This window comes from Nerophis lumbriciformis, linkage group LG14 (assembly GCF_033978685.3).
Source record: "Nerophis lumbriciformis linkage group LG14, RoL_Nlum_v2.1, whole genome shotgun sequence".
NCBI lineage: Eukaryota > Metazoa > Chordata > Actinopteri > Syngnathiformes > Syngnathidae > Nerophis > Nerophis lumbriciformis.
Genome location: NC_084561.2, coordinates 938,103 through 958,154, shown reverse-complemented (window position 1 = coordinate 958,154; position 20,052 = coordinate 938,103). Strand labels below are relative to the sequence as shown.

The 20,052-nt window shown below is 42.8% G+C and overlaps 1 protein-coding gene across 1 annotated transcript in view; it reads right to left on the bottom strand.

The window, feature by feature from the left end:
• Window positions 1-20,052, bottom strand: part of shdb (Src homology 2 domain containing transforming protein D, b) — a 98,081-nt gene that overhangs the window by 44,455 nt on the left and 33,574 nt on the right. The window lies entirely within an intron of this gene.

Genomic DNA, 20,052 nt, shown 5'->3' with positions numbered 1-20,052 from the left:
AGGGAATGAGAAGTCATCCTTCACTGTGGTTCTAGCTTGCCATGCTAATGGCCAGAAACTTCCACCCATGGTGATATTCAAAAGGAAGACCTTGCCAAAAGAGACCTTTCCAGCCGGCGTCATCATAAAAGCTAACTCGAAGGGATGGATGAAGAAAAGATGAGCGAGTGGTTAAGGTAAGTTTACGCAAAGAGGCCGGGTGGCTTTTTTCACGCAGCTCCGTCCATGTTGATATACGACTCCATGCGCGCCCACATCACGCTGGTTTTTAATATATTATTAAAGTTTGACTGACCTATCTGACTGTTTTTTTGACATTCCTTTAGCGCAGTTAGATGCGGCTTATAACACGGGGCGGCTTATAGGTGGACAAAGTTTTGAAATATGTCGTTCATTGAAGGCGCGGCTTATAACCCAGGGCGGCTTATGGTGCGGAAAATACGGGTATCCCAAAAGTTACTCAAGTAGATGTAACGGAGTAAATGTAGCGCGTTACTACCCACCTCTGGTTGCGGTTAACATAATATGAAATCTGACATGTGAAGGAGAGCATAATGCCTGGCCTCATCTACAGTGCTATTTTTGTTAGATACTGCTATTTATAAGTAGTGACAATAATTCAATGCAAGCAAAGCATCCTCCCACCTGCCAATTAAAACCCCGCTGATGATCGGACTCTCCACATGTGCGAGTGCCAGCGTGAAGGCGTTGATGAGGCGAGGGAAGATCACCGTGACCCCCACACCAACAACATCCACTCCCACACTCGAGTTATCTGAGCGAGTGCGTCACATCTGCCGGGAAGGAGGGCAGCCTCGTCATGGGCGTGTACGAGCGAGAGACTGCACTCGTGTGTTCAGGGGATGACTGATGGAGGCAGCGACAACGGCCCTGATTCCATCTCCTCACCACAGCCCCTGGTCATTACTCTCCTCCAAGCCCCTCCCCTTTCACCTAACCTTCCACGTGCATCTTCCCCGCCAGCCTTTTTCCTTTCACACCTCTAGTTTCATCCTCTCTTCCTGCACCCGTCACTTTGCCACGTGTGAGCCATCCCACGCCCACGCAAACAAAGGGTTTATTTGTTTGGACAAGCTGCATTCAGTAGGAAGAAACAGACCTTATTTAATCATAAACAAAACAGAAGTCATGGTCATGGACCCACTAGCTCTCCAATCAGCTAAACAGACGCAATGACTCCACAAAGACGCCTTGGTGAACTGAAACAATACAAAAAATAATCCCATTGTAATTTAATATTACTAACAAAAACACTTGTTAGCATATTAGCTCATGCTAACGACGCTAACTTCATTATATTACGATTGCACGCACAAATATGCATGAAAACACTCCTACATCTACATCTACTATATGATTTGCCTGAGAAGCTGGACAGGACAGAAAAAATAAAATAAATAAATAAATAAATAAAATTTAAAAAAAATTAAAAATAATAAACATTTTTAAAAATAAAATAAAATACACCTGACTAGACCCGCTCATCGGCAGTGCGCCTTATAATCCGGTGTGCCCTATGGTCCGGAAAATACGGTACACTTGAATCTACATTTAAAAAAATAACCGCTATAAATATCGGAATCGGCTTGTAAAACATATTGCTTGATATTGTTACAATTGGCATCCATGTGTCTGACGTTGAAAAGAAGAATTGATCACCAACTGTCAGATGAAATGCTGCCTGGTATTATTGTCAGGTCTGACAAGGACGGGGAGAAAAAAAAACAGCTGCTTTGCTCAGACGTGCGTGCTTCGGTCTGTTTGCGAAAGGCAACACAAGCCAGCTCGGTGCTGAAAGATGCTAAACAGCAATGACAGGAGGTCAAAGCGCTGCAGCAGAGCAAGCATTTTCCTTCACCGGGTTGTCTGAGCGTGCTGCTTGTGCACATTTTGTGTGGAAATGACACAAGTGCCTCTGAAATAATAAACCGTGATAATAAATAATTGCTGATTGTATTCATTCCTTTTTATTTATTGGATTAGTCACTGTCATATGTCTGCTTTTGACTTTCATCCCTTGTCAAATAGGTTTCTTTTTTTTATATCCTTTATCTCTTTCTTCCTAATGTGATTTAAGCATGAACAAGGTGCAAATAGCAGCGTGCGCACTAGGGCTGCAGCTAACGATTATTTTTCTATTGATTAATCTATAGATTATTTTTTCGATTAATCGGTTAATCTATAGATTATTTTTTCGATTAATCTATAGATTATTTTTCCTTTTACCGATTATTTTTTTTATTTAAAATGAAGAGGAAAAAATAAATGTAGGCCAGTTTTTTCAAAAGGCATGGCTTTTATTTACAAAAAAAAAGGTATGGCCACTCAGTCAACATTGACAACAACATGACAAAATATTCTGTAACAATGTAAACATTTAAAACTTTTAACATTTAACAAAATTAAAAGTATCTTATTTGCTTTTTAATGTGCAAATATAAAAGTAAACATCCAGTGCAAATTTTAATATTCTGCAATAGTATAAGCATTTCAAAAGTAAAAGTATTGCTTATTTTGCTTTAAAATGTGCAAAAATAAAGATAAACATCCAATACAAAAAAGTGTTCAGTGTAAACATTTCAACAAAAGTAAAAGTATTGCTTATTTTGCTTAATAACACAACAATGATAGTATGATTAAAGTGAAAGTTAATTGTTGGTTTGTACATAGTATATGTAACTGTTAATGTTGTAAAAGGTATTTGCACAACTAATTAACGTTAGCGTTTGTGACACGTCTTGTGCCGTGGGGTTCTTTCAGGACCGACAGACTGAACGCCAGACGGCTTTACAATCTTTTAATTTTACACAAAGTCTTTTCTCTTCCAACTCTTTTCTCTTTCTTTCCTCGCTTTTCAGCTCCTCTTCCTCGCCCGCTCGTCGTCCTCTGTCTCTGGCTCTCCTCTATGGCGTCACATTAGTGCCAAAAATCCGAGCACATAAAAACTGTTATCGCGCGCTAATTCTCCACTTCGTGCACACGCGCGACACCATTTTGCGCGCGCGTGGTGCCTTTTGCGCGCGCGCGATGCCTTTCTGTGCGCGCGCGTGGTGGCTTTCTGCGCGCGCGCGACGCCTTTCTGCGCGCTCTCTGTGTACTCCTGGCATCTCTCCTCGCGCTGTCATGTTTCTTTTTGGCACTTTGGGGGCGGGTATGCTTAGACGGCCCCTTCTTTCTGATTGGCTGTGAGCATTTTTCATATGACCAATCATTCTCCAGCGTAGCAACGTTGTAGCCATCTTACCTCGGACATCTAGCCTCAATCATTACATTGATGTCAATGGTACATGTACTAATTAAATTACCATAACTTGCTCGATTTTCGACCAATTTACAAACGGTTTGCCTTGTTACAAATCTTATTACATGTAGATATGACATAGGATGCTGTACCTGTTGAAATTACCTCTTTCGCTTTAAAAAAAAAAGACTTAATTGTGCAACATAGTTGTGTAGGGTCAGCAGTGTTGGGACTAACGCGTTACTGTAACGCCGTTAGTTTCGGCGGTAACTAGTAATCTAACACGTTATTTTTTTATATTCAGTAACTCAGTTACCGTTACTACATGATGCGTTACTGCGTTATTTTACGTTACTTTTTATGTAGTATAAAGTGTGTTTTATCGGAGGGCTGCTGTGTCATCGTTCTGATTCTTCTTGTGTCACAAGCCGGAGAAGAGAGAGCAATTCAAATCTGCTGAAACAAGCTACATAGCAACATGCTTCGACGAAGCTAGTAAAGAGAGACAGAGACTCTGATGCCATTTCACCTCCACCACCACCACCATTCACCGCTGAAGGTACACACTCTGTCAATCAATGTTCCCTCTAATTGTTCATGTGTGAGCAAACGCAAAAAGTCCCTGAGCATTGAGTGGAGTCCATGTGAGCAACTTTAGACGTGCACACTGTGGCTACACCAGCAGCACACCTGTCCCAAACCTCACTAAATAACAACTTACTTCTCCATCCATCCATCCATTTCCTACCGCTTGTCCCTTTCGGGGTCGCTGAAGCCTATCTCAGCTGCATTCGGGCGGAAGGCAGGGTACACCCTGGACAAGTCCCCACCTCATCACAGGGCCAACACAGATAGACAGACAACATTCTCTTATTATTATAATCAAATGACAGCAGTCATTTCCATTTCTAATATAAGTGTTTAGGCCCACTTACAATGACAATAACAACAAATATTGTTTTTCATGAACTGTGTACTTGTATTGTTTGTCTGGGTGGAGGTCCTGCTTTGGAAATAGTTTGTACCCTTTTCATTTAGTTCCCATTAAAACATTCACATGTTGCACAATGAGATGTAAGCAGGGGATCATGTGTACATTCCTGCAACTTCCTGTTTGTAAAAAATATATTTTTATTAGTATTTATTTAATATACTAACAGCATTTAATGATTAATATTTATAAATTAAGATTCCTAATAAATGACACTAGAATAAGCACACATTTGATTGGTAAATCATAGTGTAACGACCTGGAATGACACTTTATGTGTGGTGTTGGAGTTGTCCGACTTTTTGTGTGGCTGTAAACGCATCACTGGCTAAGTGCCATATGTGCAAGTGTTGGCACACGTGAGAAAGAGCGAGTGGCTGCTGTTGATATAACAAAGTTGCTTTTGGTCTGGTTTGTACTGCAGAAAATGACCAGTTTTGCTAGATATCATTTTTTTTTACTAATGTTTTGGTGATGTGTTTATGGCCGACAATAAAGAGTTTTGCTCAGTAAAGAAAATGCCTGTTTAGGCTTTGTGTATGTAGTGTGTGCCTTTCTTGGTTTACATCTACGCTGTTATTATGCTGTTTGTTACTTATGTATGTTATGTTGCAGCTATTTAAAATAGTTTTGTCAATTTGTTCTGGCCAGAAACAAATTGGCCTTTGTAACATATCTTTGTCTTTGTGTGTTGTATGTCGACCACATGGCTTAGCAGAGTTGAGTGATGCAAATGTATGTCAAGTTGATCAACAGATTGTATTATTCTCCAGTGCAATAACAGTACTGAAATAAAGGCTAAAAGGGCATTAATGGGAGCTTTAAAAAAAAAAAAGAAGAAAAAAAGAAGTAACTAAATAGTTACTTTTCACAGTAACGCATTACTTTTTGGTGTAAGTAACTGAGTTAGTAACTGAGTTACTTTTGAAATGAAGTAACTAGTAACTAGTTACTGCTTTGCAGTAACTAACCCAACACTGATTAGCATTCAGACAGGTTAAAATGTTGCTAAAACCATCACTGTTTGGGCGACGAAAAACGTTGAAAGTTTTCCACTTGTATCGCTAGCAACGGCATTAGACTTGTGTTTTTTTTTTGTCCCGACGTGGTCTTTTACATCGCTAATTCCTCCGTGTCCGATCGAAAAATCTTGTCTGCACAAGGTGCAATTCGCGCAGTTTTCACCCTTTTTGGAACGGATAATTATTCCCGGATAGGCTTTTGAATATTCTTCACGGAATGACTGCAGTTTTCTTTTCGGTTTAAGACTCGTTTGCCATTTTTCTCCGGCTGATTCCATGATCGTTCGCTCGTTTGGAAACAATGGCAACTGTATGGCGTCACATTAGTGCCAAAAATCCGAGCGCATAAAAACTGTTTTCGCGCGCTGATTCTCCACTTCGTGCGCGCGCGCGACACCATTTTGCGCGCGCGCGACGCCTTTCTGCGCGCTCTCTGTGTACTCCTGGCATCTCTCCTCGCGCTGTCATGTTTCTTTTAGGCACTTTGGGGGCGGGTATGCTTATACGGCCCCTCCTTTCTGATTGACTGTGACAGCGTTCTTGCCATCACCATCAACTAGTCAATCGTCCGCGTGAGTATACGTTGTCATCATTACACAAAAACATGAATGTGTCATTTGTATCTGCGTTGTAAATTCATAAACTAAAACACCGTTTCGCTCTGAGAGGCGCGTTTGGCGTGCCTGTTCAGTGTTTACAAAGACGCTAACGTTAATTAGTTGTGCAAATACCTTTTACAACATTAACAGTTACATATACTATGTACAAACCAACAATTAACTTTCACTTTAATCATACTATCATTGTTGTGTTATTAAGCAAAATAAGCAATAATTTTACTTTTGTTGAAATGTTTACACTGTTACAGAATATTTCGTTTTGCACTTTTTTGTATTGGATGTTTATCTTTATTTTTGTACATTTTAAAGCAAAATAAGCAATACTTTTACTTTTGAAATGCTTATACTATTGCAGAATATTAAGATTTGCACTGGATGTTTACTTTTATATTTCCACATTAAAAAGCAAATAAGCTACTTTTAATTTTGTTAAATGTTAAAAGTTTTAAATGTTTACATTGTTACAGAATATTTTGTCATGTTGTTGTCAATGTTGACTGAGTGGCCATACTTTTTTTTTTGTAAATAAGTCATGCCTTTTGAAAAAACTGGCCTACATTTATTTTTTCATCTTCATTTTAAATAAAAAAAAATAATCGGTAAAAGGAAAAATAATCTATAGATTAATCGAAAAAAATAATCTATAGATTAACCGATTAATCGAAAAAATAATCTATAGATTAATCGATAGAAAAATAATCGTTAGCTGCAGCCTTAGATGTTATTGCTGGTGGACCAGTTCTGGCTGAAAGATGTGATTATGGTGTTTGTTGTCTTATTATTTATTTGGGTCACATTTTGTATTACCCTGTATTGTGTTTATGTGGTATGAAATAACCTTCATCAGCACGCCACATTTTTTTATCCACTTCTTCCTCCGTAAATCTTGATACATATTGACGATGACCCGCCCTGCTATACTTCTGATTGGCTCTGAGCATTTTTCAGCGTTTTTCACCTGACCAATCAGAAAGAAGGGGCCGTCTAAGCATACCCGCCCCCAAAGTGCCAAAAAGAAACATGACAGCGCGAGGAGAGATGCCAGGAGTACACAGAGAGCGCGCAGAAAGGCGTCGCGCGCGCGCAAAATGGTGTCGCGCGCACGCACGAAGTGGAGAATCAGCGCGCGATAACAGTTTTTATGCGCTCGGATTTTTGGCACTAATGTGACGCCATACAACTGGTGCCTCGTGCTTGGCAGCGGTGCTATAAATAGCCTCGCGCATGGCATTCGCGCATGGCATTCGGAATGGCCTCCCCCCTCTCACAAACGCCTGGATAAGGGACTTCCCAAAGGACCGACCCCAGAATGTGAGACTTGGCCCGCACCTCTCATCCTCCCGCACGCTGAGCATCGGCTCCCCACAGGGCTGTGTGCTGAGCCCCCTCCTCTACTGCCTCTACACCCATGACTGCAGTCCGGCCCACAGTGACAACCTTACCGTCAAGTTCGCCGACGATACCACAGTGGTCGGGCTCATCTCCAGGGGTGACGAGGCTGCCTACAGAGAGGAGGTCCTGAAGCTGACGGCCTGGTCTTCGGAGAACAACCTCGCTCTCAACACCAGCAAGACCAGAGAGATCATCGTCGACTTCAGGAGGAGCAGCACCGACCCTGCCCCCCTCTACATCAACGGCGAGCGTGTAGAGAGGGTCCACACCTTCAGGTACCTTAGAGTCCACATCTCTAATGACTTCTCCTGGACAGTCAACACCACATCAATCATCAAGAAGGCTCAGCAGCGGCTACACTTCCTTAGAGTCCTCGGGAAGTACAACCTGAAGCCTGACCTGCTGCTGACCTTCTACCGCTCGTCCATCGAGAGCCTGCTGACCTACTGTATTACGGTATGGTACGGCAGCTGCACTGCAGCAGACAGGGAGAGGCTGCAAAGAGTGGTCAAGATGGCTCAGAAGATCATCGGCCGCCCTCTCCCCTCTCTGACGGACATCTACACCTCCCGCTGCCTCAACAGAGCCAGTGCCATCATCAAGGACAGCACCCACCCTGGCTCTGACCTGTTCCACCTGCTGCCCTCTGGGAAGCGCTACAGGTGCATTAAAACCAAAACAAACAGGCTAAAGAACAGCTTCTTCCCCAGGGCCATAACCATCCTGAACGGACTGCCCCATTGTCCCTCATAACTGCCTTCTCTTCGGTGCAGTAACCCATTCCACCAACCACCCTGTTTTTGTTTTGTTTTTTCATGTATATATTCTTTTCACACCATATTCATTGCACTTCTATATTTTTTTTAAATATATTTGCACATTGTTTTTCTAGCATGCACACATCGCACTGTATGGAATGGCCTCAATCTCGTTACCTTGCGTAATGACAATAAAGCTGATTCTGATTCTAAAAAAGCTTCAAAGTGCCTGATTTTAACCATCGTTATATACACCCGTCCATTTTCCTGTGACGTCACATAGTGAAGCCAACACAAACAAACATGGCGGATAGAACGGCAAGCTATAGCGACATTAGCTCGGATTCAGACTCGGATTTCAGCGGCTTAAGCGATTCAACAGATTACGCATGTATTGAAACGGATGGTTGTAGTGTGGAGGCAGGTAGCGAAAACCAAATTGAAGAAGAAACTGAAGCTATTGAGCCATATCGGTTTGAACCGTATGCAAGCGAAACCCACGAAAACGACACGACAGCCAGCGACACGGGAGAAAGCGAGGACGAATTCGGCGATCGCCTTCTAACCAACGATTGGTATGTGTTTGTTTGGCATTAAAGGAAACTAACAACTATGAACTAGGTTTACAGCATATGAAATACATTTGGCAACAACATGCACTTTGAGAGTGCAGACAGCCCAGTTTTCATCAATTAATATATTCTGTAGACATACCCTCATCCGCGCTCTTTTCCTGAAAGCTGATCTGTCCAGTTTTGGAGTTGATGTCAGCAGGCCAGGGAAGCTAGGGTCAATAGGGGGTTTAGCTCGCTCGTCTGCGGGAACAAGCTGCCGCCATTGCTTGCCGTGCTAGCGAGGTCCTTTGTCCCTGAATTGCTCACACACTCCGGCAGATTCAATGGGGGTCTGGCGGCAGATTTCTTTGACTTTATGGTTGGAAATGCATCTGCTTTGAGTGTCGCAGGATATCCACACATTCTTGCCATCTCTGTCGTAGCATAGCTTTCGTGGGTAAAGTGTGCGGAACAAACGTCCAATTTCTTGCCACTTTGGCATCTTTGGGCCACTGGTGCAACTTGAATCCGTCCCTGTTGGTGTTGTTACACCCTCCGACAACACACCGACGAGGCATGATGTCTCCAAGGTACGGAAAACAGTCGAAAAAAACGGAAAATAACAGAGCTGATTTGACTCGGTGTTTGAGAAAATGGCAGATGGCTTCCCGATGTGATGTCACAACGTGACGTCATCGCTCCGAGAGCGAATATTAGAAAGGCGTTTAATTCGCCAAAATTCACTTATTTAGAGTTCGGAAATGGGTTAAAAAAATATATGGTCTTTTTTCTGCAGCATCAAGGTATATATTGACGCTTACATAGGTCTGCTGATAATGTTCCCCTTTAAGACAAGACAAGACAAAGAAGCAAGCAGGAGAGGAAAGGGGAGCGTCCGCCAGTGAGAAAGATGCCAGGTGGGATGCATTGTATTCCTCTACGACTTTGCATTTCCAGATGTAGAAGAGTAGATCAGTGTTCGCCACGAGAGGCCAAGCCGGCTTAATTGAGCCGCATCTTCAAGTCAGCAAGGTCAAGGTGATGGGATAATAAATCAACCCTGCCTCGTCGGCACTCTCCCTCCTCCATTCCGACTCCCGGACCACCCAGTACTCCTCCCATTCACACCCCCCCTCCGTGTGTGTGTGTGTGTGTGTGTGTGTGTGTGTGTGTGTGAGCATGAGCCTCCCATCTTTCAGTTAATTACATGTCTACATGTGCATGACCGATCCAGTGCTAATAAGCGTCACGGTTAGTGCGCACGCTGCTATTTGCACCTTGTTCATGCTTAAATCACATTAGGAAGCATACCTGCCAACTACTCCGGTTTTCCCGTAATTAGTACGGTTTTCATCAACCTATTCCGGGTTACGGCTGCAGTGATAAAAAATACGTTTTTTCATTAATTAAAAAAACATTTTTTTAAAAAAAGTTTTATTCACGAAATCGCGTAACAACAATGACAATCGACACTGCTTCTGTGGCGGCATGCTGATACAATTTCGCTGCGCTTGTTGAGGGATGACAGGTCTGGACGGTAAATAATAAACAGTTTCTCTTTCAAGCATAGGTTGCATCTTTTATTACCACTATTGTAAGGTGTGCTGGATGCAACCTATGCTTGAAAGAGAAACTGTTTATTATATACCGTCCAGACCTGTCATCCCTCAACAAGCGCAGCGAAATTGTATCAGCATGCCGCCACAGACGGAAACACCTCCTAGGTAACACATGAGCCAATCACCACGCCCCTACGCCAGCCTGTACCCACCCACTCTGTGCCCTATATAAACCATGGTATGTGAATGCTCCCATTGAAATCTCCTGATGATTGAGGGAACCCCTCATGAAACAGGCCTGTAGAGATGAAGTAGTCTTGTGATTTTATTTCCCACACATACATATATTGCGCTCTACTACGGTATCGAGCACTATTTTTTGGATAACCTTATTAAGACATATGTATATATATATATATATATATATACTCCACATATCTCCTATGTATGACTGCCATCTACTGGTCGCACTTATTACATTAGGTACCAAATAAAATTGCTTCGAGGTCAGTAAGCACAACCAGAATTATGCCGTACATTAGGGACATCGGGTTATAAGGCGCACTGTCGAAAATTAAAGGAGTTTAAGTGCGAAAAATACGGTTTAAGTGGATTTTACTTTTTTAAATATTTATTATTTATATATATTATGGTATGTATAGCAGTAGAAAATGGACGGATGGATGTAGCAACACGGTTGTTAAATATAAGGATGTTGGTCATTTCTGATGGTTTGTGAGGGCACCAAAGGAGGTAACTTCTTCGTGTGTGCGCGTGTTGGCAGAGCAAAGCATACAGCACAGTCGAGCTTGTGGTTGTTGTTGTTTCAGCTTGTTAATAAAGAGACATTTGCCTCCTTGTTATGTTTGTTTGATGTGCAGTAGTACATAGCACTATATATTTTGTTCAAAAGGGTACAAATCTGGACTAAAATATGGACTTTTGTCGAGGCTGGAACCCATTATTCATATTTAAATTGTTTCCTATGGAGAAATTTGCTTCGCTATACCAGTGGTTCTCAAACTTTTTTTGTCATCCCCCACTTTGGACAAGGGGGAGTTTTCAAGCCCCACCTGCCCCCATCGCCCCAACAGAGCGCTAATGCCAAGCTTTAACATTTTCAAATTTATTGAACATCAAGTTGTATACATTCAAACTCAATAACATAAAATAACATCAAGTTCAATAATAAATAAAATAACTGTGCAGCTGTGGTATAACTTGCATCAAGTTCAATAATAAATAAAATAACTTCTATCAAGTTCAATAATGAATAAAACAAAAGTGTTATAACTTGCATCAAGTTCAATAATAAATCAAAAAAAGTGTTATAACTTGCATCAAGTTCAATAATAAATAAAAAAAAGTGTTATAACTTGCATCACGTTCAATAAATCAAAAAATTTGTTATAACTTGCATCAAGTTCAATAATAAATCAAATAACTTGCATCAAGTTCAATAATAAATCAAATAACTTGCATCAAGTTCAATAATAAATCAAAAAAAGTGTTATAACTTGCATCACGTTCAATAATAAATCAAAAAAAGTCTTATAACTTGCATCAAGTTCAATAATAAATCAAATAACTTGCATCAAGTTCAATAATAAATCAAAAAAAGTGTTATAACTTGCATCAAGTTCAATAATAAATCAAACAAAAGTGTTATAACTTGCATCAAGTTCAATAATAAATCAAACAAAAGTGTTATTACTTGCATCAAGTTCAATAATAAATCAAAAAAAGTGTTATAACTTGCATCAAGTTCAATAATAAATCAAAAAAAGTGTTATAACTTGCATCAAGTTCAATAATAAATTAAAAAAAGTGTTATAACTTGCATCAAGTTCAATAATAAATCAAATAACTTGCATCAAGTTCAATAATAAATAAAATAAAAGTGCCACTTTGCAATCTTTGCAAAAAAAAAAAGGAGGAGCTATGCATTTGGCAAGACAGGGCAAGTGACAGCACTTTTCCCCAGGAGAGCCACCTTGCTTCACTGTGAAACAGCACGGCTGTATGATCAGCTCCCATTTCCTCACACAGTGCAGAGAACAGTCGCACTTTCAGTGGTCGTGTTTTGATCAAATTGACCGCGCTCACAACATCTGTTAAAACCTCATTGAGTTCGGGGCTGAGCTGCCTTGACGCGAGTGCTTCCCGGTGAATGACACAGTGTGTGCCCGTCACATTTTTGTTTCTCTGCAGGCGCTGGCTCTGGCTCGACGACTTTTGAGGTGCGAGTCACAAATGTATATATTTGTGTAATTGTGGTCCACACATTAGCCTGCTACCCATCCGCGCGAAAGTTTGTTCCGCTTAGCCCCGCCCCCATTAGTTACTGTTGCTATGTCTGTCAAACTTTCGCTCCTACCGAGAAATTTAAAGCTTACAGTAAAAATAAGTACCGGTAATTTCCATTTATTTATATAGCGGATTTCACAGACAGAATCACAAAGTGATTTACAGTGTGTATAGAAAATGAAAGCATAGTTAAAAAAAAAAAAATCTAAGAATATAATAATAAAAAAAAAAATTTTAAAGTGAAATTTCCTCCCGTTCCTCGCGCCCCACCTGTCATGTCTCTATTCCCCACCAGTGGGGCGCGCCCCACACTTTGAGAAACGCTGCGCTATACTAACTTTTCAATTTACGAACCCTGTTTAAGAACTCAGAAGTCGAAGATCCACTGTCATTTTTCCGCATTTCGTCTCGCTGACAACTTTTCAAAAGCCACTCACAGAATTGCAGTTTGTGGTTGTCCGAGCTGCTCCCACTGAGGCTTCATCAATAGCGGCGTCCTTCAGCGCGCGCCATCTCCACTACTTTTGTCTGTCTCGTGTGAAACGGCAAGAAATCAATACTCACTCCAAGTTGTTTCAAGGGAGTAAAAAAGAGAGATTTGAAAGAGCGCAGACAGTGAAGGTCACACTTCCTGCATGAAACGTCGATATGCGTGTTGACGGTGGAAAGTAAACAAGATAAGATCGGGACAATTAGATAGGAATTTCACTTCAACCCTTTCAAAAACCTGTTATGAGTGTGGGCTTAACTGCTCACACACACACACACACATCATCACTTCTATGGAAGAGTCTGGTGAAAAAAAGGTTTTAAAGAGACATGATTCGAATCTTGCACTTAATGCTTGATTAGATATTGATTTGTTGTTTTCTCTCAGTATGATCAATGAGTCTCGATTTAAAATGTGCTTCACAACTAATGATGGGCATTGCAACACATTGCCATGACGGGTACATCAAGACAATAAATAGCACCTTAAAAGGGGAACTGCACTTTTTGGGGGGAATTTTGCATATCGTTCACAATCATTATGGAGAGACAAGAACCAATATGTCATTTTTTGGGGGGGAGATTTTAAAGACGATAAAAAACGCTTGATATGATTGCGCACTGGTGTGCGTCTGGGTCGTGACAGCGTGGCACGCGAATGTCTGTGCTGCATTGGATCAGTCTCCTTTCTTTAACAGGCAAAAGCTTTATAACCTCACTAATGCCTTGCATCGTCTATATTAGATATATAACAACGGGCGGGTGCGGTTCTGATCAAATGTTACATCGGGTGGATGGCGGATGGTTGACGACTTTCTGATGCGGTTGCGGATGAAATAATTGCCTATCCGCGCATCTCTACTGCACGTCACTGGGTTTTACTCTTGATCAGGAGCTTTCATTTAAAGCCCATATTAACAACTTGGTCTCTAAGCTTAGGGTAAAACTTGGTTTCTTTACTAGAAATAAACACTGCTTCTCTCTTAAAGTCAGAAAGAAATTGGTGACAGCGACTATCTTGCCCGTAATTAAATATGGAGACGTGCTTTATTTGAGATCTTCATCTAAATTCCTCCAGTCCTTGGACACTGTTCTTCACTCAGCACTAAGATTTGTTACTGGCTGTCGTAGTCTCACCACCACTGTCAACTATATATGAAGTCAGACTTATCTTTACTGAGTGCACGCAGATACACACATTGGCTGACTATCATTCGTAAGGCTTGTGTACTTGGTTACAAAGAAAAAACAGCTCTTATGCATTACGCTCTAACAATTTGTATGTTTTAACTGTTCCCCATGTACGGATTGAATTTGGCAAAATAGCTTTTGGCATTGCAGACAAAACTGAAACTCTGTGAACTACTTCCATTTGGAGTCCTCCCTTCTATCCCGAGGGACAGAAAGCGAGAGACGTTTGCACAGTGTTTTTAAAAAGGTATTAATCTTTATTGTTTTATAGTTCTCTTTTATGCTGTCATGTCTGTGTTGATCATGTTTTTGTTTGGCCATGTGCTGTCTGGTTTTGGACTCTTTTGAGTTCCTGCTTTTCACTCCCTTGTCTTGTTTCCATGATTACCCCATTAGTTTCACCTGTTCCACGTTTCGACTCATTGTGCACTCTTGTTTGTCACCATAGCAACCCATTAGTTTTCACCTGTCACGTCACGTTTTGAGTCACGCACCTGTTTTCACTAATCATGTCTGTCGTATTTAAGTTCATTGTTTTCAGTTTGTCTTTCTGGCGACATCATACCCCTGTCACACTCTGTTTGCCTCTGCGCACTTCATGCCATGTCCAAGTAAGTTTTTTCCGATTCATGCCACAGTTAGCGACTTTTGTTCATGTCCTTAGTTTTTTTGCCCACGTGCAAGTATTTGTTTCAATTGTCAAGTTTGTACTTCCGCCTTGTGCGCACCTTTAGTTTGTTATTTTTGTTATAGTAAAATTAAATATGTATTCACCTGCAAGTCATATCTGGTCCAAATCTTTTGCACCTCGGGAGAACAAACCACGCCATAGTCCAAGTCATGACATCCATCCATCCATCCATCTTCTTCCGCTTATCCGAGGTCGGGTCGCGGGGGCAGCAGCCTAAGCAGGGAAGCCCAGACTTCCCTCTCCCCAGCCACTTCGTCCAGCTCTTCCCGTGGGACCCCGAGGCGTTCCCAGGCCAGCCGGGAGACATAGTCTTCCCAATGTGTCCTGGGTCTTCCCCGCGGCCTCCTACCGGTCGGACGTGCCCTAAACACCTCTCTAGGGAGGCGTTCGGGTGGCATCCTGACCAGATGCCCGAACCACCTCATCTGGCTCCTCTCCATGTGGAGGAGCAGCGGCTTTACTTTGAGCTCCTCCCGGATGGCAGAGCTTCTCACCCTATCTCTAAGGGAGAGCCCCGCCACCCGGCGGAGGAAACTCATTTCGGCCGCTTGTACCCGTGATCTTGTCCTTTCGGTCATAACCCAAAGCTCATGACCATAGGTGAGGATGGGAACATAGATCGACCGGTAAATTGAGAGCTTTGCCTTCCGGCTCAGCTCCTTCTTCACCACAACGGATCGATACAGCGTCCGCATTACTGAAGACGCCGCACCGATCCGCCTGTCGATCTCACGATCCACTCTTCCCCCACTCGTGAACAAGACTCCGAGGTACTTGAACTCCTCCACTTGGGGCAAGATCTCCTCCCCAACCCGGAGATGGCACTCCACCCTTTGGTCTCGGACTTGGAGGTGCTGATTCTCATCCCAGTCGCTTCACACTCTGCGAACCGATCCAGTGAGAGCTGAAGATCCTGGCCAGATGAAGCCATCAGGACCACATCATCTGCAAAAAGCAGAGACCTAATCCTGCAGCCACCAAACCAGATCCCCTCAACGCCTTGACTGCGCCTAGAAATTCTGTCCATAAAAGTTATGAACAGAATCGGTGACAAAGGGCAGCCTTGGCGGAGTCCAACCCTCACTGGAAACGTGTCCGACTTACTACCGGCAATGCGGACCAAGCTCTGACACTGATCATACAGGGAGCGGACTGCCACAATCAGACAGTCCGATACCCCGTACTCTCTGAGCACTCCCCACAGGACTTCCCGAGGGACACGGTCGAATGCCTTCTCCAAGTCTACAAAACACATGTAGACTGGTTGGGCAAACTCCCATGCACCCTCAAGGACCCTGCCCAAAGTATAGAGCTGGTCCACAGTTCCACGACCAGGACGAAAACCACACTGTTCCTCCTGAATCCGAGGTTCGACTATCCGGCGTAGCCTCCTCTCCAGTACACCTGAATAGACCTTACCGGGAAGGCTGAGGAGTGTGATCCCACGATAGTTAGAACACACCCTCCGGTTCCCCTTCTTAAAGAGAGGAACCACCACCCCGGTCTGCCAATCCACGTCAAAGTCATGACATATGCATTTTAAAAATGTATGTCTTAACGTATTACTTTTCTGAAACGGCTCTGTGACATGTGCTGTTGACCTCTTGGCCAGCTCACCCCTGTGAAAGACATCTTGATCTCTATGGGTTTCTTATCTGGTTAAATAAAGGTTATTTAAACTTTTTATGACTTCTTGTCGGGATCCCCAGCAAAAACATCCAGAGGCTACAATACATACAGAATAGTGCTGCTAGAATCCTGATGAGAGTGCGGAAATATGACCACATCACACCAATTCTCAAATCCCTTCACTGGCTTCCTGTTCCACTCAGGATTGAATTCAAAGTCTCCCTACTAACCCACCAGTGCCTCCATGGAAATGCTCCCCCTCTACCTCAAAGAACTGCTCACCCCCAAATCCTCCACACGACACCTCCGCTCCGGACAGGCTAACCTCCTCCAACCTCCGAGGACAAAGCTACGAACAATGGGAGACCGGGCTTTCTGCTCCGCCGCTCCCAGTCTGTGGAACGCTCTCCCTGACCACCTAAGGGCACCACAGACTGTGGATGCTTTTAAAAAAGGCCTAAAAACCCTTCTTTTTAAAAAAGCCTTATTTTTAGATGTATGCATACTAGTTTTAGCTATTTGGCTGTTCTTGTTTTTATTATCTTTTTATTTTTTTTATACACTGTAGCACTTTGAGGTTGTTTACTCAATGTAAAGTGCTTTTTACAAATAAAATCTATTATTATTATTATTATTATAGTGTGTATGTTAAAATTGCATTTCTTGGGAGGACCGCGCACAGAATACCTTGATTTGAGATACGAGTGTCTCGAGCAGTGTTGGGACTGACGGCGTTACAGTAACGCCGTTAGTTTCGGCGGTAACTAGTAATCTAACGCGTTATTTTTTATATTCAGTAACTCAGTTACCGTTACTACATGATGCGTTACTGCGTTATTTTACGTTACTTTTGATGTAGTATCGGCTAGAAACAGAAGCGCTGCGGTGTCGTTCTTCTGAATCTTCCTCTGTCACAAGCCGGAGAGAAGAAAAGAGGCGCACTCTGGGTGTGTGTGTGTGGGTGTGGGGAGGGGAGGGGAGGCACACACGTGATCCGCGGTTTGATATAGGAAACAAAAACAAAAAAAGTTGTCGTCACGTTCAGTCCACACACAGCGTGGTCATGGCGAGCGCAGTAACGGAGGAGCTTGAACGCCCCGCGCCATTGAATCGGTATGTTTATAAGTGCAGACTCGGTTGTGCAAAACGAGGGTTTTAAACACATGCTGAACGTGCTTGAGCCACGTTACGACATCCCGTCGCGCACCCACGTCAGCGATAAGATTGTGCCAGATCTTTATGAGCAGGAGAAGAAAAAAGTTGTGGATGAACTATCCCGAGCATCATCTGTTGCGCTCATGACAGACGGGTGGACGTCCAGCGGAACTATAAGCGCTCACTTCATCACAGCAGACTGGGAGATGAGAAGACACGCCCCCTCTACGAGAGTCACCTTGCGCAGGTACTGACACAAGCAGTGGAGGAATGAAAGATAAAGATATCCCAGTCACACGTGATAATGCCAAAAATCAAATAATTACAGAGAATGAGGCAGGACTGGGACCACAGATACCGTATTTTCCGCACTATAAGGCGCACCTAAAAACCACAATTTTTCTCAAAAGCTGACAGTGCGCCTTATAACCCGGTGCGCTTTATTACGATTCATTTTCATAAAGTTTCGATCTCGCAACTTCGGTAAACAGCCGCCATCTTTTTTCCCGGTAGAACAGGAAGCGCTTCTTCTTCTACGCAAGCAACCGCCAAGGAAAGCACCCGCCCCCATAGAACAGGAAGCGCTTCTTCTTCTACTGTAAGCAACCACCCGCCCCCGGAAGAAGAAGAAAAAACGCGCGGATATCACCGTACGTTTCATTTCCTGTTTACATCTGTAAAGACCACAAAATGGCTCCTACAAAGCGACAAGGATCCGGTTCATAAAAAGACGCAATCTCTCCATCCGCACACGGATTACTACCGTATTTCACAGCAACTGATATTCCTGTGAACCGCACTGTGGAACGGGAGCACGTACGGTGAATATTCGCACCACAGGGAATGAGAAGTCATCCTTCACTGTGGTTCTAGCTTGCCATGCTAACTTCCACCCATGGTGATATTCAAAAGGAAGACCTTGCCAAAAGAGACCTTTCCAGCCGGCGTCATCATAAAAGCTAACTCGAAGGGATGGATGGATGAAGAAAAGATGAGCGAGTGGTTAAGGGAAGTTTACGCGAAGAGGCCGGGTGGCTTTTTTCACACAGCTCCGAAGGCGAACACACCTTCACTAAGACGGGCAGACAGCGCCGGACGACATACGCCAACATTTGCCAGTGGATCGTAAATGCCTGGGCAGATATTTCGGTCACAACTGTGGTCCGAGCTTTCCGGAAGGCAGGATTCACAGAACTGCTGCACAACAACAGCGACACTGAATCCGATGACTTCGATGAGACGGAGCCGGCCATTTTTGGATCCCACGCTTGCGCAACTTTTCAATTCGGACACCGAAGACGAAGAATTCGAAGGATTTACGAATGAAGAATAACTTCAGAAGGTGAGCGCTATGTTTATTTTGTGTGTTGTGACATTAACGTTCGAGCAACATTATGTTGCTATTGCTCTACACCATTTTGAATTTTACTATGTTTGTGATTGCACATTTGCGTACATTTTGGGACAGAGTTGTTAGAACGCTGGTTTTCAATATATTATTAAAGTTTGACTGAACTATCTGACTGTTTTTTTGACATTCCCTTTAGCGCAGCGTAGGCGCGGCTTATAATCCGGGGCGGCTTATTGGTGGACAAAGTTATGAAATATGTAATTCATTGAAGGTGCGGCTAATAATCCGGTGCGCCTTATAGTGCGGAAAATACGGTAGGTGCTTTGCACATGTAGTGAATTTGGCATCACAGAAGGGAATCTCAGTCAATAGGATGGAGCGCCTCTTTGGGAGGATCAGGAAGGAGGTTTCCTACTTCCACCCAAGCACAACAGCTGCTCATGTGCTTAAGACAAAGCAAGAAATGCTAAAGCTGCCTAATCATAAGCTCATACATGATGTCCCAACGAGGTGGAACTCCACTTATGGTATGTTGAAGCAGCAGGCAGCTATATACTCTGCAATTGACCCACAACACCCTGAAGACAAATGTCACCCTGTCTGATGATGATGTGAGAGTGGCAGATGAGGTCCTCCAGGTGCTTAAACCCCTCAAAAGTGTTACATCTCTACTGAGCACTGAAACTTCACCATCTGTGTCAATGATCCTGCCACTGAAAACAAGGATTCTACAATCCATGGCTCCAAGTGTGGAAGACAGCAGCATCACTCCAGATGTCAGGCTTGATGTGCCTTCTTATGTTGCACTTTAACTTGTTTTTTATTAATGGTCATTGGTCCAAGTTTAAAGAAAGGAGGAATGCCTTTTTATGTTGCACTGTTTTTCATTAATTATGTTAAAAGGGAAATAAAAATGCATGTCAAGTTGATCAACAGATTGTATTATTCTCCAGTGCAATAACAGTACTGAAATGAAGGCTAAAAGGGCATTAATGGGAGCTCTAAAAAAAAAAGAAGAAAAAAAGAAGTAACTAAATAGTTACTTTTCACAGTAACGCATTACTTTTTGGTGTAAGTAACT